Raw genomic sequence first — 26,270 nt, 5'->3', positions numbered from 1 at the left:
TCCACATGCCGGTAGAGAGCCGGAATCGCCTTCCGTGAGAAAAAGTGGCGTTTGGGGACCTGCCACTGAGGAACCGCACATTGTACAAACTCACGGAAGGGGGCCGAGTCTACCAACTAAAAAGGCAGCAGTTGAAGTGCTAGCAATTTAGCCAAGCTAGCATTCAACCGCTGGGCATGTGGATGGCTGGGAGTAAACTTCTTCCGCCGGTCCAGCAGCTGGGGCAGGGACATTTGCCTGCTATAATCGGACGTGGGTGTACCGCTAGCAGAGTTCCCGGAAGCACTTGGCTGTGACACACCTAATTCTACACCTTCATTCCTCTCAGAGCAGGTTTCAGAGAGGACTGAAGGTCTAGTGGGGTTGGAGATGCCAGCTGATGAGGAGCAAGGAGAGGTCCGCTTTGTTCTTTGGTGTGGGTCTTTGAGGCACGCTTGCCAACGAGCTGCATGGCAGGTCAACATATGTCTGGTCAAGCATGTGGTGCCCAAGCGGCCGATGTTTTGGCCACGTGAGATACGCTTGAGACATATGTTGCAAATAGCAGCGGTGCGATCTGATGCACCCGTCTCAAAAAAGGCCCACACCAAAGAACTTTTAGAATAACGCGCAGAGGCAGCGCCCTGCACAGGCGGAGCTCTGCGGTGTGATTCAGTCGGTGTGCTGCCCCTAAGCTGGCCCCCGGAGGGCATCCTGCCTCGTTGGACATGTGCCTCCTCCTCCTCCTCCCTCCTTCCAGGCACCCATGTGGATTCAGTGCCCTCATCATCCCCTCCCTCTTCATCGCTGTAGCAAACCTGGCAGTATGCTGCAGCTTGTGGAACATGACTGCCAGATTGCTGTCCTTCTTGAGCATCCCCTCTCTCTGCGCTCACGCTACTGCCTTCCTCTAGCTGAGTGTCATCATCAGAGCCCACCAAACACTGGGCATCCTCCTGGAGCATGTACCCAACACTGTGCTCAAAGAGTTCAGGAGACTCCTCAGGAGGACGTGGTGGGTCTAGGGAAGGAGTCACTGATGATGACATTGAGAGGAGGGAAGACGATGCGTTGGCAGCTGCTTTGCGACTACCCTGAGACTGGGTGAGAGAGGATGAGGAGGATGAAGAGGGCTTGGTCATCCACTCTACCAAGTCGTTGGCATGTTGCGGTTCAACATGTCCAGCTGCCGAAAAGAAGGACAAGCATGTCCCATGGCCACGTGCTGATGACAATGCACCGCGTCCACGACCAGCACTGTTGTCTCTAGACACAGAGCCTGCTTGCGCTCTTTTATCGGCTCGCGCCTGTCTGCCTCTCCTTGCTGGCCTTCCAGACATGGTAATGGCCTGAAGGGAGTTGGGTAAAACAGCAGTTGGGTAGTTTATATTGTGCTGGAGGCACACAACACCCACTAACTCCTGCAGATGCCTTTTTATAGAACAGCAGAGATAAAGGGGTATATACAGATGTATACTGTGCTGTGCTGGAGGCACACACAACTTCCAATAACTCCTGCAGATGGCAATTGGGCTCAAATAGAGAACAGCTATGTAGGTGGATTATAGCGGTATGTACTGGGTACAGAGCACGCAGACAGCACGCACTATCTCCTAACACTACTGACTGCAAGCTCTATTATTAAAGATAGATCACTAGCTATATAGGTGAGGTGAATATAGTGGTGTATACTGCGGTCAGGGCACAGACAATAACTACTACACAACAGCAAGATAGGAAATCAGCCAAAAACGATCGGTGTGTACTGTGTTGAAGGTACACAGAACACCCACTGCTTCAGATGCCAACACACTACACGAGGCCGCCTTAATGGCGGCCTTATATAGTGTGGGGCGTGCACTACACAGCCTGAGCTATGATTGGCCACAGGCATCCTGCCTGTGGCCAATCATGGCTCTCCTCGCTGCTGGCGCTGCGATTGGCCAAGCATGCGGGGTCACAGTGCATGCTTGGCCAATCATGAGCCAGCAATGCACTGCGCCATCGCAGTGCATTGTGGGCCGTGAGCGCCATGCGAATTTTGACGCGAACGGACCAAGTGTTCGGATTTCGCCGAACGGACGAACAGCCAATGTTCGAGTCGAACGTACGTTCGACTCGAACACGAAGCTCATCCCTAGTGGGGGCCTATTCAGAAGTGTTTCAGATGCCTATATCCATCTGCTGAAGGAATACTGCTGGTACCGTGTAGTGTGTGTGAATATCAACTTCTACCGATACGCACTGGGTGCTTGAGTTTATACTATGTCAGTCAGTGGAAAGTGCCTATAGTGCTGACGAATACAATTATGGCTTAAATCAGAAGAGACTTTGCTGTGTATCTGTTCCCCCATGCTTGGAGTGAATCTATTTGCATTATTGCTGTAAATACTCTTTCTACTACTTTCTAATAAACGCTGCCTGGTTTATAAAGTCAGTATGTGCGATTCCCTTGGGGAAGCCGCTACAGTCTATACCTGCTTACATGTCAGTGGTCGGAGGTAGAAGGGAAGCTGTTGCCACAAGGGGACCAACCACCTTTACCAGGGACTGAATAACTGAAGAAAGTACCAGAACCATATTCTCATCTAACAGGCACGGTGGAGAATCGGGAAACTTCAGGCCTTGATCAAGTCAGGGGCCCAACCCGCAGAGGAGACGCTTGCAGAGCAGACTTGTGAGTTAAACCAGGGACCTCGCCGGTTAGCAGGGGAGAAGCTTGTGAAGTATCTGGAGTGGCAAGCTATGGACCCAACAGGGAACTGTGGGTGACGCTTAAGGAGATTCCACCGCCAACCTTGGAAGAGCTCAAGGGATTCGCAGTCAGTGAATCAGAAGGTCTAGAGAGAAACCGGGAGCTCAGTGTTGAAGAACTACAAGAGGTAGTTGTAGTGGAGCTGAAAGAACTGTTACGCTTGAGTTAGGAACTATTAAAGGACTGTTGCCATAGAAGACAGCATTCCTGAATGTGCAGAAGTGGCACCTTTCCCTGTACTGCTGCACTTCTATTGAAGTCTGAGTCTGCCAGTTGGCTCTATAGCTACTAAAGGGTGTCCTGGCCCTAACCCCCCCCCCCCCCCCCCCAAATACAAAATGGACTGTGAAAAGAAATAAAACCTCTTTTATATCCAAGTAGTATCTGGCACCCAATGACTTATACCATCTTTGCACCCACTGTGCCTCACAACCCACTACATATTGAAGGATGTCAACTATCTTTGGCCTTGGGGGTCCTCATTAGACTGGACAAGGCCAGAGACCTTGCTACAGGGTGGTTCTACAAAGTATTGACTCAGGGGGGCTGAATACAAATGCCCCCCACACTTTTCACATATTTGTGAAAACAATTTAAAACCATTTATCATTTTCCTTTCACCTCAAAATTATGTGACACTTTGTGTTGGCCTATCACATAAAATTCCAATAAAATACATTTACATTTTTGGTTGTAACGTGACAAAATGTGGAAAAATTGTATGGGGTATGAATACTTTAAGGCACTAACTTATCTTATGCCTCAACATGCACCAAGGAAAAGACTCTGAGAGAAGAGTTGTTAGCTTACCAAGTCACCTAGGGGATCCACCACACAGGGGGAAAAAGTGATACCTTAACCACTTACCAACTGATGCACAACGATGTACATCCCTTTTTTGAAGAGGGATATCACGGTAACGGCAGCAGCTGCTGCCACAACTGAGGTATCCATCTCTTCAGGCAGAGGTTCAGTAAACCATAATGGTGGTCTCTGCGGCGGATTTGCAGCGAGATCACCGATATCGGTGGCGGGAAAGGTGCCACCCCCCTTCCCGCCGCTCTACCGCACCCTCCACCACTTACCGGAGCCATCAGCAGCAGCGGAGGCGATCGAGTCCTATCACTTCCTTGGTATGGAGGCGAGTGAGGCTAAGATGTCTCCATACCATAGCAGGGCAGAAGCGACGTCAAAACGTCACTTCCGCCCATACGTCTTAATGGCACATTTTTTCAATGTCATTTTTTCAAATGACAATTTTTTTTTATTGCATTTAAGTCCAAATATGAGATCTGAGGTCTTTTTGACCCCAGATCTCATATTTAAGAGGGCCTGTCATGCTGTTTTCTATTACAAGGGATGTTTAAATTCCTTGTAATAGGAATAAAAGTGACTTATATTATTATTTTTTTTAAAACAGAGTAAAAATTAATAAAATAAATAAGAATTATTTTTTTTTAAACGCCCCATCCTGACGAGCTCGCGCGCAGAAGCGAACGCATACGTGAGTAGCGCCCGCATATGAAAACGGTGGTCAAACCACACGTGAGGTATCACCACGATTGGTAGAGCGAGAGCAATTCTAGCCCTCCTCTGTAACTCAAAACATACAACCTGTAGAATTTTTTAAACGTCGCCTATGGAGACTTTTAAGGATAAAAGTTTGACACCATTCCACAAGCGGGCGCAATTTTGAAGCGCGACATGTTGGGAATCAATTTACTTAGAGTAACAGTATTTTTCACAAAATAAAAAAAAATGGGCTAACTTTACTGTTGTCTTATTTTTGTATTCAAGAAAGTGAATTTTTTCCAAAAAAGTGCACTTGCAAGACCGCTGCACAAATACGGAGTGACAAAAAGAATTGCAATGACCGCCATTTTATTCTTTAGGGTGTTAGAAAAAAAATTCTAGCAAAAAAACTTGTTTTTAACTTGTCTGAAAAAGACCAAGTTAAAGACCAAGACACCAAGTCTGAAAAAGAGGCCTGGTCGTTAAGTGGTTAAAAAAAAATTGTATACTGAATATATACAATGTATATGTCATAGGATGCGCACAGGTAAAGCGCTCTGGCGCACAGCTGTGTGCAACAGGAATAAACGAAAGCACACAAGCACACACACACAGGGTGTGACCCCTCGCTGACCTATAAAGGAAGTGAGGTCATCCAAACACTGCTGGTTTGTCTTCAGCTTCCTGTGTTTCCCACGTGTGTTCCTGTGATCTCTATTACTTGTTTTTGACCCGGATTGCCTCATCGACCTCGCTGATCTTCTCCTGACCCGACCCCTGGCTTGTCTTGGATTATCCTTCTGTCTCAGCGTTCCTGGTACTTGTTGTCTGGACTGTGTTTGACCCCTGGCCTGTCTCCTGGATTCTCTCTTTGCTTTACGGACTTGTTACCTTGCTTCTGGACCTTCCCACGGGACATCACCTTCAGCTCTGCTCAAGCTACCTGCTGACCTTCTAGCAAGTGACTGTCCTACTGGTAGCTTGTGCCTCTTGGTGCAACCACCCTCTGTGCCACCTTCAGGGGTGGTCTGCGCCGAGTCGCAACAGCGACCGCTCTCGGCATCTTGGCCTCGGTGAGTACATTTATATGATAGTATAGGCCAAACAGCAGATCTAACTTTTACACGAAGAGCTTCTTTACCACTTGCCAAGCAGCCGCTGTCATTATACTGCGGCATGTTGGCACGATCACGCAAATCGGCATAGGTGTACGTCGGCACCTTTAAGGGCAATAGCAGGCACACCTGCTGCATGGCGGAGGACCCAATGCGTGTTGCTGGCAGCCGCAATGTCCACCAGCAACCCGCGATCGCAGGCATGAGAGCCAGGGGAGGAGAGACACATCTGCTGTTCCTAGTGATTAGGAACAGCGATATGTCTCCTCCTTCAGTCAGTCCCAACCCCACCACAGTTAGAAACACACATGAGGGAACACATTTAACCCCTTGATCGCCCCGTTAACCCCTTCCCTGCCAGGGACATTTATACAGTAATCAGTGCATTTTTTATAGCAAAAAAAAAAAAAAAAAGTGCCGATCTGTGCACCGCAATGTTGCAGTCGGCTAACAATTGCAGATCACCACCATTACGAGTAAAAAAAATAATAATAAAAATGCCAAAAATCTATCCCCTATTTTGTAGACGCTATAACTTTTGTGCAAACCAATCAATATCATTTTTTTTTACCAAAAGTATATATAGAAGAATATATATTAGCCTAAACTGATGAAGAAATTTATTTTTTTTACATTTTTTGGGGGATATTATAGTAAAAAAATAGTTTTTTTTTCAAAATTGTTGCTCTTTTTTTGTTTATATAAAAACAGCAGAGTTGATCAAATACCACCAAAAGAAAGCTCTATTTGTGGGGAATTTTTTTTTGGGGTACAGCCTTGCACGATGTGCAATTGTCAGTTAAAACAACAGTGCCATATCACAAAAAATGGCCTGGTCATTAAGGGGGAAAATCTTCTTCTTGTCTGTAAGTAGTTCATTTCAAAAACGTTACAAAGTCCACTAACCACAATGTACACTTAAAAGTAGGGGTTCAACTAATTATTATTTTCATAATCGATTAGTTGGCTAATTAATGTTTTGTTTAATCGGATAACCATCTTAAAAAAGTGTGGTGTATAATTTAGTTAATATGTAAAGTTTAAATAAAAGGCAATTTATTCTTAAATATCTCTATGCAGTGGTTAATATAAATAACCAACTATATGGTCTCAAATCCGCTCTAGGAATAACAGACAGAAGAGATATACTGTATGTACTATTAGAGGCTAAATCTGGTAAATATCATCAGACTTCGAGATCAAATTTTTTATTTAAAGAAAAACAACATTAAAAAGAGTGTTTTGCCGATTTTCAGACAGAACTGTAATATATTATGTCAGACTCACTTGTTATAGGTAGGTGGCTTGATAAAAGCTACCTGTGTCTGCTGTCACTCATGCTGGCTATACAAAAACCATATCTTCCTTGAAAAAAAGTTCATTTTAAGAACGTTCGTTGATTTTCTAATCGAAGCAGCAGAATAGAAAACTTCTCGGTCAAAGGAATTTTTGGATAGTGTATGTGGTTTTCTTCAGAAATTACATTCATTTTAATACTGAATATTAAGCAAGTGAAATTTTCAAACTATATTCTTTCATTCAGTAAAAGTACAAAGATTTTTGTATGAATATTCTCATCCGAAAATCGAAACGTGTATGGCCAGCATAAGGCTTGGTTCACACCTATGCAGTTTGCTTTTTATCCATTTCTGCAGTTCGTTTTACATTTTTTGCACATGCGATTTTACTGCAATTTGCTTTTTCGCATTTTTTTGAATGCTTTTTTCGGCCAATTTGTTGTTGCACAGATTAAAAAAACACCAATCGGTGCAATGTACTACATGCTTATCTGCAGCTTCTCCATTGAAGTCTATTGAAACAAAAAAGCACCATTTTGCATTGAAAAAATTCCCTGACCCTTTCCAAATATCCAGTGGCTGAAAAAAGCATGGATGTAAACGTGTCCCATAGGACACCATGTTAGGCTTTATGTACACCGGACATTTTTTACAACTTCTGCTGAATGATTTAACTTGACAGATAGTAACTCACGATTAAAATATCTGTTTTGACCCGTTTACATGCCACGTTTGCATCTAGAAGCATTTAAAAAAAAAAAAAAAAAATTCTAAAATAGTCAAAAAACGTGAATTACCACTTTTAGAAGCATTTGGCACTTGAAAATGCCTGTAAACTCCGCTTCTGAACACATTTTTTTGCATCCAAAAAATGCCTCTAAACTCAACTGCCTAGAAACGACTGTAAATGACCCTGAGGAGCCAGAGGAGCGTTCAGGAGCAGTTGAAAAAAACTACCAACTGCTCCTAAATGTCTGTTTACCAGCAGCAGTGTACATGAGGCCTTACATGAACTGTAGTGCATTTCTGCGAAAAGCACCAAAAAACACATAGGTGTGAACCAGACCCAAGACGTTTAGTAGCAGCAGCATGCATTTTTTTTATATCACCTGTCATAATGGAGTTAAAAAAATAAATAAAATGAGCCCTTTATAGTACAAAAAAGAGCAGATTATCGATACTATAAGAGGTTCATAGAGGAAACCCGGCTGGGGACACCCGGGGCAAGGAGGGACTTGGCTGGGGACGCCCGGTGCAAGGGGGGGCTCGGCTGGGGACGCCCGGTGCAAGGGGGGGCTCGGCTGGGGATGCCCGGTGCAAGGGGGGACTCGGCTGGGGACGCCCGGTGCCAGGGGGGACACGGCTGGGGACGCCCGGTGCAAGGGGGGACTCGGCTGGGGACGCCCGGGGCAAGGAGGGACACGGCTGGGGACGCCCGGGGCAAGGAGGGACTCCTTGCACCGGGCCGAGTCCCCCCTTGCACCGGGCGTCCCCGGCCGAGTCCCCCCTTGCACCGGGCGTCCCCAGCCGAGTCCCCCCTTGCACCGGGCGTCCTCGGCTGGGGACGCCCGGGGCAAGGAGGGACTCGGCTGGGGACGCCCGGGGCAAGGAGGGACTCCTTGCACCGGGCCGAGTCCCCCCTTGCACCGGGCATCCCCAGCCGAGTCCCCCCTTGCCCCTCGGCTGGGGACGCCCGGTGCAAGGGGGGACTCGGCTGGGGACGCCCGGTGCAAGGGGGGACTCGGCTGGGGACGCCCGGTGCAAGGGGGGACTCGGCTGGGGACCCCCGGTGCAAGGGGGGACTCGGCTGGGGACGCCCGGTGCAAGGGGGGACTCGGCTGGGGACGCCCGGGGCAAGGGGGGACTCGGCTGGGGACGCCCGGGGCAAGGGGGGACTCGGCTGGGGACGCCCGGGGCAAGGAGGGACTCGGCTGGGGACGCCCGGGGCAAGGAGGGACTCGGCTGGGGACGCCCGGGGCAAGGAGGGACTCCTTGCACCGGGCCGAGTCCCCCCTTGCACCGGGCATCCCCAGCCGAGTCCCCCCTTGCACCGGGCGTCCCCAGCCGAGTCCCCCCCTTGCACCGGGCGTCCTCAGCTGGGGACGCCTGGTGCAAGGGGGGACTTGGCTGGGGACGCCCGGTGCAAGGAGGGACTTGGCTGGGGACGCCCGGTGCAAGGGGGGACTCGGCTGGGGACGCATGGTGCAAGGGGAGACTTAGCTGGGGACACCTGGTGCAAGGGGGGGACTCAGCTGGGGACGCACGGTGCAAGGGGGGACTCGGCTGGGGACGCACTGTGCAAGGGGGGACTCGGCTGGGGACGCACTGTGCAAGGGGGGACTCGGCTGGGGATGCACGGTGCAAAGGGGGACTCGGCTGGGGACGCCCGTTGCAAGAGGGGACTCGGCTGGGGACGCCCGTTGCAAGAGGGGACTCGGCTGGGGACGCCCGGTGCAAGAGGGGACTCGGCTGGGGACGCCCGGTGCAAGGAGTGTCAGCACTGATTGCTGTATAAATGACAATGGTCCCAAAAGTGTGTGCAAAATATCCGATGTGTCTGCCATAATGTCGCAATCACAATAAAAATCGCTGATTGCCGCCATTACTAGTATAAAAAAAAGATTAATAAAAATGCCATAAAACTATCCCCTATAACTTTTGCGCAAACCAATCAAGCGCTTATTGCAATTTTTTTTACCAAAAATATGTAGCCTAAACTGAGGAAAAAATCATTTTTTTTATATATTTTTTGGGGGATATTTATTAAAGCAAAAAGTAAAAGAAAATTTTTCAAAATTGTCGATTTTTTTGTTTATAGCGCAAAAAATAACTGCAGAGGTGATCAAATACCACCAAAAGAAAGCTCTATTTGTGAGAAAAAAAAAGGGTGTCAATGCCGAATCGCAAAAAGTGCTCTGGTCGTTGGCCAGCAAAATAGTCTGGGGCTTAAGTGGTTAAAAGAGTGATTTTTCATTGAACCCCCCTACCAAATTCATTTTTTTGGTAGTCTGTCCTCTAGACAGATGAGTCATCATAACTGCCTGCAGAATTGAAGAACACAATATTCTGTTCTCTCAAATCAAGGAATTTACATCTTTATGTGCAAAAAAAGAGAGAAGTTTACATCAGTCGTTTGCAACACCTTAGATTAGATAATAGTTGTCTACGTGTACTGGAGCATGACAACTGAGTACTGAATGTACATAGTAGGTCTTTATAAACATACATTTTAGTTAATGTAGAGTTAAGGAATGCCTTGTTGTGACCAGGGTCACCAGAACTAGTGTCTAATCCAGTGATGGCATGTGTGCCACAGCTGGCATGCCAAGCCCTGTCAGCACTCCATGGGAAACCCCAGCAGAACAGTCACTTGCACTGGTGGTGCGGGCACGGAGGAGCCCGCTCCCTTCCTTGCCATAAGTGCCTGTGACATCGGCGAGGGGAGTGGGCAGCCAATCATCTTATCCCAGCGATATGTCTCCTCCTTCAGTCAGTCCCAACCCCACCACAGTTAGAAACACACATGAGGGAACACATTTAACCCCTTGATCGCCCCGTTAACCCCTTCCCTGCCAGGGACATTTATACAGTAATCAGTGCATTTTTTATAGCAAAAAAAAAAAAAAAAAAAGAAAAGTGCCAATCTGTGCACCGCAATGTTGCAGTCGGCTAACAATTGCAGATCACCACCATTACGAGTAAAAAAAATAATAATAAAAATGCCATAAATCTATCCCCTATTTTGTAGACGCTATAACTTTTGTGCAAACCAATCAATATCATTTTTTTTTACCAAAAGTATATATAGAAGAATATATATTAGCCTAAACTGATGAAGAAATGTATTTTTTTTACATTTTTCGGGGGATATTATAGTAAAAAAATAGTTTTTTTTTCAAAATTGTTGCTCTTTTTTTGTTTATATAAAAACAGCAGAGTTGATCAAATACCACCAAAAGAAAGCTCTATTTGTGGGGAATTTTTTTTTGGGGTACAGCCTTGCATGACGTGCAATTGTCAGTTAAAACAACAGTGCCATATCACAAAAAATGGCCTGGTCATTAAGGGGGAAAATCTTCTTGTCTGTAAGTAGTTCATTTCAAAAACGTTACAAAGTCCACTAACCACAATGTACACTTAAAAGTAGGGCTTCAACTAATTATTATTTTCATAATCGATTAGTTGGCTAATTAATGTTTTGTTTAATCGGATAACCATCTTAAAAAAGTGTGGTGTATAATTTAGTTAATATGTAAAGTTTAAATAAAAGGCAATTTATTCTTAAATATCTCTATGCAGTGGTTAATATAAATAACCAACTATATGGTCTCAAATCCGCTTTAGGAATAACAGACAGAAGAGATATACTGTATGTACTATTAGAGGCTAAATCTGGTAAATATCATCAGACTTCAAGATCAAATTTTTTATTTAAAGAAAAACAACATTAAAAAGAGTGTTTTGCCGATTTTCAGACAGAACTGTAATATATTATGTCAGACTCACTTGTTATAGGTAGGTGGCTTGATAAGAGCTACCTGTGTCTGCTGTCACTCATGCTGGCTATACAAAAACCATATCTTCCTTGAAAAAAAGTTCATTTTAAGAACGTTCGTTGATTTTCTAATCGAAGCAGCAGAATAGAAAACTTCTCGGTCAAAGGAATTTTTGGATAGTGTATGTGGTTTTCTTCAGAAATGACATTCATTTTAATACTGAATATTAAGCAAGTGAAATTTTCAAACTATATTCTTTCATTCAGTAAAAGTACAAAGATTTTTGTATGAATATTCTCATCTGAAAATCGAAACGTGTATGGCCAGCATAAGGCTTGGTTCACACCTATGCAGTTTGCTTTTTATCCATTTCTGCAGTTCGTTTTACATTTTTTGCACATGTGATTTTACTGCAATTTGCTTTTTCACATTTTTTTGAATGCTTTCTTCGGCCAATTTGTTGTTGCACAGATTAAAAAAACACCAATCGGTGCAATGTACTACATGCTTATCTGCAGCTTCTCCATTGAAGTCTATTGAAACAGAAAAGCACCATTTTGCATTGAAAAAATTCCCTGACCCTTTCCAAATATCCAGTGGCTGAAAAAAGCATGGATGTAAACGTGTCCCATAGGACACCATGTTAGGCTTTATGTACACCGGACGTTTTTTACAACTTCTGCTGAATGATTTAACTTGACAGATAGTAACTCACGCTTAAAATATCTGTTTTGACCCGTTTACATGCCACGTTTGCATCTAGAAGCATTTAAAAAAAAAAATTTTTTCTAAAATAGTCAAAAATTAAAAACGCCTGTCTAAACGTGAATTACCGCTTTTAGAAGCATTTGGCACTTGAAAATGCCTGTAAACTCCGCTTCTGAATGCATTTTTTTGCATCCAAAAAATGCCTCTAAACTCAACTGCCTAGAAACGACTGTAAATGACCCTGAGGAGCCAGAGGAGCGTTCAGGAGCAGTTGAAAAAAAACTACCAACTGCTCCTAAATGTCTGTTTACCAGCAGCAGTGTACATGAGGCCTTACATGAACTGTAGTGCATTTCTGCGAAAAGCACCAAAAAACACATAGGTGTGAACCAGACCTAAGACGTTTAGTAGCAGCAGCATGCATTTTTTTTTTATATCACCTGTCATAATGGAGTTAAAAAAATAAATAAAATGAGCCCTTTATAGTACAAAAAAGAGCAGATTATCGATACTATAAGAGGTTCATAGAGGAAACCCGGCTGAGGACACCCGGGGCAAGGAGGGACTTGGCTGGGGACGCCCGGTGCAAGGAGGGACTCGGCTGGGGACGCCCGGTGCAAGGAGGGACTCGGCTGGGGACGCCCGGTGCAAGGAGGGACTCGGCTGGGGACGCCCGGTGCAAGGAGGGACTCGGCTGGGGACGCCCGGTGCAAGGAGGGACTCGGCTGGGGACGCCCGGTGCAAGGAGGGACTCGGCTGGGGACGCCCGGTGCAAGGAGGGACTCGGCTGGGGATGCCCGGTGCAAGGGGGGACTCGGCTGGGGAGGCCCGGTGCAAGGGGGGACTCGGCTGGGGAGGCCCGGTGCAAGGGGGGACTCGGCTGGGGAGGCCCGGTGCAAGGGGGGACTCGGCTGGGGAGGCCCGGTGCAAGGGGGGACTCGGCTGGGGACGCCCGGTGCAAGGGGGGACTCGACTGGGGACGCCCGGTGCAAGGGGGGACTTCCCTGGGGACGCCCGGTGCAAGGGGGGACTCGGCTGGGGACGCCCGGTGCAAGGGGGGACTCGGCTGGGGACGCCCGGTGCAAGGGGGGACTCGACTGGGGACGCCCGGTGCAAGGGGGGACTCGGCTGGGGACGCCCGGTGCAAGGGGGGACTCGGCTGGGGACGCCCGGTGCAAGGGGGGACTCGGCTGGGGACGCCCGGTGCAAGGGGGGACTTCCCTGGGGACGCCTGGTGCAAGGGGGGACTCGGCTGGGGACGCCTGGTGCAAGGGGGGACTCGGCTGGGGACGCCTGGTGCAAGGGGGGACTCGGCTGGGGACGCCTGGTGCAAGGGGGGACTCGGCTGGGGACGCCCGGTGCAAGGGGGGACTCGGCTGGGGAGGCCCGGTGCAAGGAGGGACTCGGCTGGGGAGGCCCGGTGCAAGGAGGGACTCGGCTGGGGAGGCCCGGTGCAAGGAGGGACTCGGCTGGGGAGGCCCGGTGCAAGGAGGGACTCGGCTGGGGAGGCCCGGTGCAAGGAGGGACTCGGCTGGGGAGGCCCGGTGCAAGGAGGGACTCGGCTGGGGACGCCCGGTGCAAGGAGGGACTCCTTGCACCGGGCCGAGTCCCCCCTTGCACTGGGCTTCCCCAGCCGAGTCCCCCCTTGCACCGGGCGTCCCTGGGGACGCCCGGTGCAAGGGGGGACTCGGCTGGGGACGCCTGGTGCAAGGGGGGACTCGGCTGGGGACGCCCGGTGCAAGGGGGGACTCGGCTGGGGAGGCCCGGTGCAAGGGGGGACTCGGCTGGGGAGGCCCGGTGCAAGGGGGGACTTGGCTGGGGAGGCCCGGTGCAAGGGGGGACTTGGCTGGGGAGGCCCGGTGCAAGGGGGGACTTGGCTGGGGAGGCCCGGTGCAAGGGGGGACTCGGCTGGGGAGGCCCGGGGCAAGGAGGGACTCGGCTGGGGACACCCGGGGCAAGGAGGGACTCGGCTGGGGACGCCCAGGGCAAGGAGACTCGGCTGGGGACGCCCGATGCAAGAGGGGACTCGGCTGGGGACGCCCGGTGCAAGAGGGGACTCGGCTGGGGACGCACGGTGCAAGAGGGGACTCGGCTGGGGACGCACGGTGCAAGAGGGGACTCGGCTGGGGACGCACGGTGCAAGAGGGGACTCGGCTGGGGACGCACGGTGCAAGGAGTGTAAGGAGGGACTCCACTGGGGACACCTGATGGCAGGTGATGTGGCAATTGAGACACTCAGGGCTCCCATTAGGGTGAGTTTAACTATTTCATTTTATATTACAATGTAATAATAGAAAAATTGCACTTCAATCATCCTGACACCATAACAACCATGGTGCCGGGATCATTGAAGTGCTAACAACAGGTGTTGGAGTATCATCTGCTGATTATTAAACTTTCTGAAATGCACATATTTCTATTGTAGTGTAGGGCTGCTGTCCCTCCATCCCTCTTTCTTTCCTTCCTTCTCTCCCCTTCCCTCCCTATCTTTTTCTTCCTCCCTCCATCCCTGGTTCATCTCAGACTTTGAGTCATGCCCCTTTAAGCCACGTCTTAGTCAGGTAATGCCAAGCCTTACTAACCGTCAGGAAATGACAAAGCGCATGTGAAGTGTGCGGAACACATCTACCCAGCATTCTGATGCCTGTAATTTTTGGGATATTCAAATAGAGAAGTTTGATATACAGTGGTGTGTGGCCATTTCTTCTAATTTCATTGTGTGCGGAGGCTAACACCTGTGGGATCATTAGGCTTCCTTATCTCACCTAGAGTGGCGGGTTTTCTTATTTCCACCCCTTTAAGCGACGCCCAATATTTTGTTTAAACCACATCACATTTTTCTTTCCCCACTATGTCACACCTACAAACGAATGCCTCACCCCCTAATAATAAGAAGAAACTGCCCACAGACAAATAAGTGTCCCCTATAATTTTTTTTACAATGTTGGCAACTATGTATATGAAGGGTGGAAGGGAGATTGATATAAAAGATTTCTTAGCACTAAAAGCTCAGACTTTTTTTTCATGGATATGATTAAATGTAATGCACAATACTGGTAAAAGTTTACTTTAAATGTACTTGTAATGCCATATATTACCTCCTGTCTATCGGCCTCCACCTTCTCTGGGTTCAGATGCTGATCTTCCCTGCACACAGTCTTTGGGCATCATTCTCACAAGGCAGATCCGTTGCCTCGGAGCCCGCCTCTGTTCGCCAGCTCAGCGGGAGATCTCTCAGTTGATCTGCGCTGAGCCGGCGGATGACAGGTCCCTCTCTGCTCCCTGAGCGGGGAGGGGCTTGTCGAGTGCTGCTAGTTACTATGGAGAGATCAGACGAAAACGGACAGCATGTCTGTTTTCATCAGATCTCACCTGATCCGATAGGGACGGATGCAAATGGGTTCCAAGCTCTGCGAGTCGGGTCGCGGGTCCCGCGGACTCAATGTCTCCGGGGATACCCGCAATTGTCTCACAGAGAGGAAGAACAGGGAGATGCTAATGTAAACAAGCATCTCCCCATTCTGCCTAGTGACAGTGTTACTGATATCTGCTCCGTGTGATCGGGAGCAGAGATCAGTGACCTGCCACGCGTAGCCACCCCCCCCCCCCCCCCCACAGTTAGAATCACTCCCCAGGATATACTTAACCCCTACACTGGCCCTTAATGGTTAACCCCTTCACTGCCAGTGTCATTTACACAGGAATCAGTGCATTTGTATAGCACTGATTGCTGTATAAATGACAATGGTCCCAAAAGTGTGTCCAAAATATCCGATGTGTCTGCCATAATGTCGCAATCACAATAAAAATCACTGATTGCCGCCATTACTAGTATAAAAAAAAAAAGATTAATAAAAATGCCATAAAACTATCCCCTATAACTTTTGCGCAAACCAATCAAGCGCTTACTGCAATTTTTTTTACCAAAAATATGTAGCCTAAACTGAGGAAAAAATCTTTTTTTTATATATTTTTGGGGGATATTTATTATAGCAAAAAGTAAAAGATAATGCGTTTTTTTTCAAAATTGTCGATTTTTTTGTTTATAGCGCAAAAAATAAAAACCGCAGAGGTGATCAAATACCACCAAAAGAAAGCTCTATTTGTGAGAAAAAAAAAGGGTGTCAATGCCGAATCGCAAAAAGTGCTCTGGTCGTTGGCCAGCAAAATAGTCTGGGGCTTAAGTGGTTAAAAGAGTGATTTTTCATTTTTCATTGAACCCCCCTACCAAATTCATTTTTTTGGTAGTCTGTCCTCTAGACAGATGAGTCATCATAACTTCCTTCAGAATTGAAGAACACAATATTCTGTTCTCTCAAATTAAGGAATTTACATCTTTATGTGCAAAAAAAGAGAGAAGTTTACATAAGTCGTTTGCAACACCTTAGATTAGATAATAGTTGTCTGCGTGTACTGGAGCATGACAACTGAGTACTGAATGTACATAGTAGGTCTTTATAAACATACATTTTAGTTAATGTAGAGTTAAGGAATGCCTTGTTGTGACCAGGGTCACCAGAACTAGTGTCTAATCCAGTGATGGCAAACCGATGGCACGTGTGCCACAGCTGGCATGCCAAGCCCTGTCAGCACTCCATGGGAAACCCCAGCAGAACAGTCACTTGCACTGGTGGTGCGGGCACGGAGGAGCCCACTCCCTTCCTTGCCATAAGTGCCAATGACATCGGCGAGGGGAGTGGGCAACCAATCATCTTATCCCATGTGCGATGTTTTAGGGGGGTATAAAATTCTTCCTCCACCATCCCTACTCTGTCTGCAGTAAAGGCATTTGGGCATTCCTTTCTGCACGCACCCAATGCACAGTGCATTCTGAGCACAATGCATGACACTCGTATAATAGATGGGCTACTATCCCCCATATTGTAAACATCTATACATATATATATATACATATCTTAAACACTGCTACGTCCCCATACTCCCCCCAGAAAAGGAGACCACACCAAAATTGGAGTAAATAATTGGCCGTAGCAGCCAATAAACTTTCTTTTATTAAATATTCAAATAAATTAACATCAATAAACATAACTGTATAAAAACTGTAATAAAACTGTAGTACCCGTTAACTCCACCCGTTGGTCTTTGCAGGAAAAACCCACCACTCTAAACACCATCTCCAATCCGGCACTGCGGTACCTTAAAACTAAAATAGGCCTCCAGCTGACCTGCTGGCTCGGAGACACAAACCACTGACCGCAGTGCACCCGGTAACCACCTTCCAGCTAAAACCACCGCTAGCTGGACCACCACCCACGGGCCCCATATCACCAATGAGTCCCGCCCTCTTCCATAACTGGGGTTTAACCTCCACCCGCAAAGACCAACACCACGCCGCTGCCACGACATCCTGGTATCTGAAATGCAAAGCAGAAACATTAATAACCACAACAAAACCCCCCAAAGATTAGGGAGGGAGGGTGGGAAGTTCTCTCCTCGTGGCCAGACTGATCCTGTGTCTGAAGCCACTCCCCCCTCTGGATGCCTGCTCCTCCGCCCCCTCCCCACATGACCAGAGCCTTGTTTAATTAACCCCCTATTCCCTCTGTCATGCCGCCCTACGCTTATTGTTTCTCTTGCTGTGCTCCGGGCTCTCTTGACACTCGTATAATAGATGGGCTACTATCCCCCATATTGTAAACATCTATACATATATATATATACATATCTTAAACACTGCTACGTCCCCATACTCCCCCCAGAAAAGGAGACCACACCAAAATTGGAGTAAATAATTGGCCGTAGCAGCCAATAAACTTTCTTTTATTAAATATTCAAATAAATTAACATCAATAAACATAACTGTATAAAAACTGTAATAAAACTGTAGTACCCGTTAACTCCACCCGTTGGTCTTTGCAGGAAAAACCCACCACTCTAAACACCATCTCCAATCCGGCACTGCGGTACCTTAAAACTAAAATAGGCCTCCAGCTGACCTGCTGGCTCGGAGACACAAACCACTGACCGCAGTGCACCCGGTAACCACCTTCCAGCTAAAACCACCGCTAGCTGGACCACCACCCACGGGCCCCATATCACCAATGAGTCCCGCCCTCTTCCATAACTGGGGTTTAACCTCCACCCGCAAAGACCAACACCACGCCACAGCACACCAGGGGAAAACCTTACCCTTGTGTGCCCCGCCAAACCCTCAAGGCTCTCTGAATCCCATCCTGCAACCCCAGGGCCCACAAGTCGATCCCAACATCATTAAGGTGCACCCCATCCCACCTCAGGAACCGCCACGTGTCCTCCTCCAGGTCCAAGTGGCGAACAGCCAATCCCCCATTCCTAACCACGAAGCCACTGACCTCCTTGTTGACCTTCTTTCTAGCCCTATTGATCTTGTCGACAGACCTGGCAAACCTCCATGAGGTCCTAGCCACCATGTCTGACCACACGATGACCATATGCGGGTAGGCCAACCGAAGCTGCCAAAAATCAAACTTGATATCCCGCACCAGGTCCAACATAGACTTAAGGCCTAAGTCATTGCCCCCGACGTGTAGGACCAACACGTCAGGAGGCCTGCTCAGACGTGCAAGCTTGTGCACCTCCGCAACCGTCCTCCCCCACAGCATACCCGGCACCCCAAACCACCTGATACAGGCATCCTGTCTGGAAAAGCCGAGCTGCCTCCCCTCGGGTCGAACATCTCCTCTCCTAGCCCCCCAATACACGTAGGAATGGCCTACAATCCAGACCAGGCCCTGAGCTCCACCTGTAAGAAAAACAAAACAACCCCCATCACCGTCTGTACTGCCCAAAAACCATGACACTAACCGAACCGTAATGCCCCCCCCAGTCCCCCTCGGTTACACACCCAGCAGATGGGGGCGAACATACGATCGGAACCTCCTCGACTCCCACCTCCCAATCCGTTTGACAGCCGCCTCGTCCAACCCCCACCTAACCGCTTCCGTCGCAGCCCCTATACGAAACGAATGGGAAGAAAATTGCTGATCACCCAGCCCCAATGCCGCCAAACACTTCTTAAACACCGCCCCGAATTGAAACCTAGAGAGCGATGACCCATCCTGATGCACCAGCAACGACCCCCCCACCGCCGGCCGCAACGCCAAAAACCCCCTCACCAGTTCCACTGGGCACAGGGGAGAACCTTGTAATGCAAAAATTTGCACCTTCTTGCCCCTGCCCCGCTGATCTGTTTTTGACCGCCACAACCATATCGACAGCCTGTCCGTCCCGCACACCAAATCCGCCACCCCCAACCCCCCATGTTGTCGCTTCGAAGGGCTCACCAACTCACTTATCCTGAACGCCCCAAAAAATGCTAAGGCGAAAGCTGCGCGGAACAAAACCACCTCATAAACCGATGAACAGGTGACCTCCACCTGTGTCAACAACCTGCCCAGCAGCGCAAAAGACACCGGCCGTCTCCTGTCCCTGCTCGGCTTGGCGCGCCGGTAACCCCTCACTGCCTGCTTAACCCAGAAATCCTTAGTCAGATCCGGCCAGCCCTGAAATTTAAACCAAAACGCCAAACCAGCCAACTTCTTGTCCAGCCCTGACACTGACACCCCCCCTTCCATCTGCCTCGAAACAAAATACAAAACCAGCAGCCGCCGATCTCGTGCCTCCTGCTCATCCTCCACCTCCCGGACCACAGCCAACCATTCCCCCCACACCCTAAGGTATGCTGACCACGTGGCTTCGCTCACCGACCTTCTGATCCAACCGGAGAGTCGTCCAAAGCAATCTTCCACAGCCACTCGGGACAAGGGACCCCGCACAGCTCCGCCCCCGGTGCCAACTCCCGGAATCGGTCCCACTGAAAGCGAGACAACGCATCAGCAATGACGTTCTCTACACCCGGGAGATGAACAGCATAAACGAACACGTTCAACTGCAGGCACCGCAAGACGAGGTGCCTGAGTAACCGGACCACGGGGGGCGACGTCGCCGTCACCTTGTTAATCACCTGGACCACCCCCAAATTATCACCATGAAAACGAACCTTCAGATTTCGAAACGCATCCCCCCACAACTCCACCGCCAGCACCACCGGAAACAGTTCCAGCAATACCAGGTTCTTCACAAACCCTGCCTCCTTCCAGGAGTCCGGCCACGGTCCAGCGCTCCACTTACCCTGAAAGAAGGCCCCAAAACCCGCCCCCCCTGCCGCGTCCGTGTACAATTCAAGATCAAAATTGCTTACCGGACCCGACATCCACAGCGCCCTGCCGTTGAAATTAGCCAGGAACGCATGCCAGCACTCCAAGTCCTCCCTGTGAACCTTCCCCAAGCGCACGTAGTGCTTAGGCGACTTCACCCCCGCGGTACTAGCCGACAGCCGTCGGCAAAACACCCTCCCCATCGGCAAAATGCGACACGCAAAATTCAACTTGCCCAGCAGCGATTGCAAAGGCCGGAGCTGAACTTTCCGCAAACCAATGATCCCGCGAACTTCTTCCTTCAGCGCCATCAACTTATCTTCCGGCAGTCGACACTCCATCCTGTCCGAATCTAGCACTATGCCCAAAAAACTCAACACAGTCGCCGGCCCCTCGGTCTTTTCCGGTGCCAGCGGGACGCCAAACTTCTCCGCCACATGCTCCAACGTCGCCAAAAGGACCGCACACACCTCCGATGCAGGCGGGCCCACGCAGAGAAAGTCGTCCAAGTAGTGTATGATCGAATTCACTCCCGCGACGTCTCGCACCACCCATTCAAGAAACGAACTAAAACGCTCGAACAGGGCGCAGGACACCGAGCAACCCATGGGCAAGCATCGATCCACGTAGTACTCCTCCTGCCAGCGACAACCTAACAGGCGAAAACTGTCCGGATGAACTGGAAGCAACCGGAACGCCGACTCCACATCCGCCTTAGCCATCCGCGCTCCCTGTCCGTACTTGCGTACCCAAAACACCGCAGCATCAAAAGACGTGTAGGAGACTGCACAAACTTCCGGGTCAATCGCATCATTCACCGAACCCCCTTTGGGAAACGACAAATGATGTATTAACCGAAACTTGTTGGGTTCCTTCTTTGGCACCACACCCAAAGGCGATATTACCAAGTCCGGAATTGGCACCCCCGAGAAGGGACCTCCCATGCGACCCAACGCCACCTCCTTGCGCAGTTTCGCCGTCACCACGTCCGCATGCTGCAGAGCCGATCGCAAATTGCGAGCGACTGGGGGAGCGGTGACCAGCTTGGATGGAATACGAAAACCCTCTGAAAACCCCCGGGCCAGCACCTGGGCCGCCTCCCTATCGGGATACCTATCTAGGAAGGGCCGCATCTTTTCCACTCTCACCGGCGTGTTCCCCCTTTCCAACCGCATCTCCGGGCCGACCTTTTCCTTGCTTAAAACAGCGGGACAGGGGGTGTCCGCCGCCACAGCCAGAACATTCGTGCTTGTACTTGCACGACCCCCCAAATTTGCAGGCTCCCTCGTTGAACTGCCAACACAACCCCTTTTTTCTCGCAGCCGATAGTCCGGGGCTGGCGGACCCACCGGCCCCCCCTGGAAAAAACTGACTCGCCGGTCTCGCCGAAGTCATCAGACGCATCCAAAGACTGATGTCCTTGTGGTCCCACCGCAAGGACGGGCGTATCGCCCTACGCTGCCGGAATTGTTCATCATACCGCAGCCATGCCGTTCCCCCGTAGACTCGATATGCCTCTCCCACGGCGTCCAGGTAGCAGAATAATGCCGAGCAGTGTTCCGGGTTCTTCTCCCCAATCACGCTTGCCATGATCGCGAAGGCCTGCAACCAGTTTGCAAACGTCCTGGGAATGAGCCTATAACGCCTCTTCTCCTCATCCTCCTTCTTGCTGTCCTCCGGCCTAACCCTGTCCAAATTAAACTTTTCTAATGGCAAGAGCGCGAAGATCTCCACGTATTCCCCTTTCCAGATCTTCTCGCGCACCTCAGGCTTCAAATGAGCTCCGAGGGGCCCCTCGAAGCACACGTATACCTCGCACTTCGCCGCATCAGCTAATCTAACCAAATCCTGTTTTTTCGCCACTTCCGCAGCGGTCTCCCCCGAAGACTTAGTCGCCTCTGCCCTGTCTGACCCCCCCACCCCCTCCGCGACGGGTACCGCCGGCCCCGCCACGGGCGCCGCCACTGGCTCCAACGCACGCACAGCCTCCGGTGCCCCCTCCCCCCTGCCCCCCCCTGGGGCCACCCAAGCAGCTGCCGGAGCCGCAACGCCCCCCCCACCGGGCTCAAACCTGCCCACCAATTCTTTCAAACTGGCGAGAAACCCCCGGAACCCGGAATCTGCCCCGGCTGCCTCGCTCGTTCGCGACACCGGAGGGGAAGGCACGGTCGCCGCCGACCGCCCCGCTGTCCCACGCCCCACACCCTCCACCCCCCCGCCCCCCACCCCCGACAAACAATCCCGTGAAAAAAGCAAAGCAGTCTTACCGTGATGCCTGGAGGGGGTCCCACCAGCCGAAGGTCCCGGCCCGACAGCCACCGTCTGTCCCTGCAGCACTTCCTCGTCCGACTGCGACAGCTCCCCTTCCGAGCGTGCGGCAACCATCTCGTCCTCTCCCGCCGAAGGCCCACCAGCAGATACTTCGCTAGCTGCCGGGGATCCGCGGTTCGCCATCTTCCTTTGCAGCGCACCAGATCCGCTTGTGGACTTCCGCAAGGCCTTCTTTGGCCCAGCCCATGCCTGCTCGCTGCGCCGCCCACGGCCACCGCCAGCTGCCGCCTGCATGGCACCTCTGTCCATCACATCCGCAGCCCGCCCCCCATCAAAGTCCTGGAGCGCCCCGTCTGCCGCCTGCCGTCTCCCCAAGCCAGGGCGCCTGCCATCCGACCTCATCCATCCATTCCCGGGCTCCCACCCTCCAGCCCCAGTCTCAGTGTCCTCCGCATCCAGTCCTCCCCGGCCACCACGTCCAGGCCCCGCCCCCGCCGACTCCAGGCCAGAAGCCAGGGCCTCAATCCTCCTTCCAGTCCCCCTGCTGGGCCCAGCCACTGCCGCAGACGGGCCAGCGCCGTCCCCCCCAAGCCTGCCAACAGTCCTCCGTGGGTGTGCGCCCCCCCCCCGCCCGCGGGCACCGCCGCGCGCTTCGCTGGCGGCCCCGAGCAGGCCCTTCCACGCCGCTCCGTACCACCGTCAATAGGGGAAGAAGGGGGGTCAGGGGAGAAGCGAGCCGGCGGCCTGGAACGCCGCGCTCGCACCGCTCGAGCACCCACCGGTTCAGCCGCCGGAGTACCGCCTCCCAGCGCCGCAGTCAAACGCTCCTCCAGCCATCCAGGTCCCCTGGATGCCGCTTCTGCCTTCAGCCGGGCGAACAGAGCCTCCACACCTGCCATGCTGCAAGTTCTCTCCTCGTGGCCAGACTGATCCTGTGTCTGAAGCCACTCCCCCCTCTGGATGCCTGCTCCTCCGCCCCCTCCCCACATGACCAGAGCCTTGTTTAATTAACCCCCTATTCCCTCTGTCATGCCGCCCTACGCTTATTGTTTCTCTTGCTGTGCTCCGGGCTCTCTTTCTTTGGATACATTGAAATGGGTTTTCTTTGCTATTTACATTATATAAAAGTATAAAGAAATAAATCTTTAATACAGAGTGTGTCCATGACAAAGGATTCATATAGCACTATCTATTTAATAAAGTAGGAATCCAGGCCACAGCTTTATGCTTTCAGGCTCCCTCTCTCTAACTGAAACTTTATGAAACCATCTCTACAGAGCAGGGGCTAGGGAAATTACTGATCTCAACTGACTCTAGTTTGTGCTATGGCACTCTGTCAAAATTTTTTATTTATGCAAAGCAGATCTAGATTGACTCAGACATATAACAAAAGAGACTATAGCTCTGTCTACTCAGTTAAAATAAAAACACAATATTAATGTGCAATTTTTATTTTTTTAGTAAATAAAAAAGTATAAAAATATATTTTTGAAAATATTTTATGTATGAATAAATGTATTTTTTGGGCGAATATTATGAATGACGGCAGTTGACTCCTGAGACAATTCTAGATGCTTGGAGCTTAAACTAGATTTAAGGAGGTCATTGCTCACCAAAGCCTTTGGACAACATTTGTTGGCACTGATGTTAAAGAGATTGAGGTAATCATCAAAAAGCACCATCCAATAAATATGTGCACCAGTTATATGACCAGGGCCAATTCAAATCCTTTGCTCAACTACGAGAGGAATTAAGGGGTTCCCCATTCATGGCGTTTTAGATCTCTGCAACTGAAACACGGCACAATTTGGTCTCAGTGATGTCCAATTTACGAACTCTAGCCTGGAAAAAGCTCTACTACAACCTGAACACATAGGGCTGATCTCTCATTTTTACAGTACCCTAACACTGAGTAAATTTACCCACTCACAGGCCCTGAAAGAAAAATGATCACAAGATATCCCTGATCCCTCAGATGAAAATTGGGAGGAACTCTTTCATACTTATTTTACTACCATATCAGCTAGAGATAGAATTATTCAACGGTGTATCTTTCACAGGATATACTATACTCCACTTTGTTTATTTAGGATACATAAAAGAGATAGCCCTGTATTTCCTAAATGTCAGGGGGTCCTGCTTCACATGCTCTAGGACTGCGTGAAAATGAGACCATTCTGGTCTAAGGTGACCCAGTTTCTAGCCAAGAATTCTGACCTCCCTAATGTAGTTGGAAGTGATGGAAATGATGGACTATGGTTCCTACTTCCTACTGTTTTATTCCAAGAAAACGGTTGTGTTACAATGGATATATATATATATATATATATATATATATATATATATATATTATACCTATTCCCCTTAACCAGTGGAAACATCTTATTAACCAGGTCATGCCAATTTACTAGCTCACCTATGAAGCCAGGGGCTGCCCTCACAAATTTGACAAAATTAAAGGACCATGGATAGAGAGAGCGCTTTGGCAAATGTGCAATGCGTGAAACTTAATCTTTACTAATGGTATATGTTTGGAGGAGTGGGTTACTCACATGTTTTGGTGAAGTGTCTATTTGATTTTGTTTTGTATCCGACTTCAGTGCTGAATTCTTCGATACATCCAAAGCAATTGCTTACCTAAGGAGGGAGGCGGTCCACTCTGGGGGAAGTCAGGCCATCTATCAGAGCGAGGGCAAGGCAGTGGCAGGTGCAGAAGGTGCTCTGTAGCTGTGCTGGCTCTCTCTGTTCGTGTGCGTTGGCAGCTTCTGTTCAGTGTCATTGAGCTCACATTGGGCTCTATACTGCCACCTCTGGATGCTTCATGTATGTGCACCCACCCTTCCAGTAATGTATTTACATGGGGACATGTGGAGTCAAGACCTGGGACAAGGACAACCACCTTACAAGTGGGGGCTGTGAGTACAAGTGAAGGGAGGAGGCTGTTTGTGTACGGGGGCAGATCTGTGTGTTTACAGATGTGGGGGCAGCTGAGTGTGTACAGATGTGTATGTGTGGTGGGGCATTTGAGTACGTACAGGTATGAGGGGGCTGAGCAAATACAGGTATGAGGGGGCTGAGCGAGTACAGGTATGAGGGGGCTGAGCGAATACAGGTATGAGGGGGCGAAGCGAATACAGCTATGAGGGGGCGGAGCGAATACAGCTATGAGGGGGCGGAGCGAATACAGCTATGAGGGGGCGGAGCGAATACAGCTATGAGGGGGCTGAGCAAATACAGCTATGAGGGGGCTGAGCAAATACAGCTATGAGGGGGCTGAGCAAATACAGCTATGAGGGGGCTGAGCAAATACAGCTATGAGGGGGCTGAGCAAATACAGCTATGAGGGGGCTGAGCAAATACAGCTATGAGGGGGCTGAGCAAATACAGCTATGAGGGGGCTGAGCAAATACAGCTATGAGGGGGCTGAGCAAATACAGCTATGAGGGGGCTGAGCAAATACAGCTATGAGGGGGCTGAGCAAATACAGCTATTAGGGGGCTGAGCAAATAGAGGTATGAGGGGGCTGAGCAAATAGAGGTATGAGGTGGCTGAGCAAATAGAGGTATGAGGGGGCTGAGCAAATAGAGGTATGAGGGGGCTGAACAAATAGAGGTATGAGGGGGCTGAGCGAATACAGCTATGAGGGGGCTGAGCGAATACAGCTATGAGGGGGCTGAGCGAATACAGCTATGAGGGGGCTGAGCGAATACAGCTATGAGGGGGCTGAGCGAATACAGCTATGAGGGGGCTGAGCGAATACAGCTATGAGGGGGCTGAGCGAATACAGGTATGAGGGGGCTGAGCGAATACAGGTATGAGGGGGCTGAGCGAATACAGGTATGAGGGGGCTGAGCAAGTACAGGTATGAGGGGGCCGAGTGCGTACAGGCAAAATCAGTGAGGGGGGGTGCCAGATATAAGATCTGTCCCGGGTGCCAAATGCTCTAGATACGCCCCTGATCCAAAGTGCACACTTTCTTA

The sequence above is a fragment of the Lithobates pipiens genome, unplaced genomic scaffold, assembly GCF_037356315.1.
Source record: "Lithobates pipiens isolate NorthernLeopardFrog02 unplaced genomic scaffold, aLitPip1_a1.2 Scaffold_27, whole genome shotgun sequence".
In the NCBI taxonomy this organism is placed as follows: Eukaryota; Metazoa; Chordata; class Amphibia; order Anura; family Ranidae; genus Lithobates; species Lithobates pipiens.
This window is presented reverse-complemented; position numbering follows the sequence as displayed.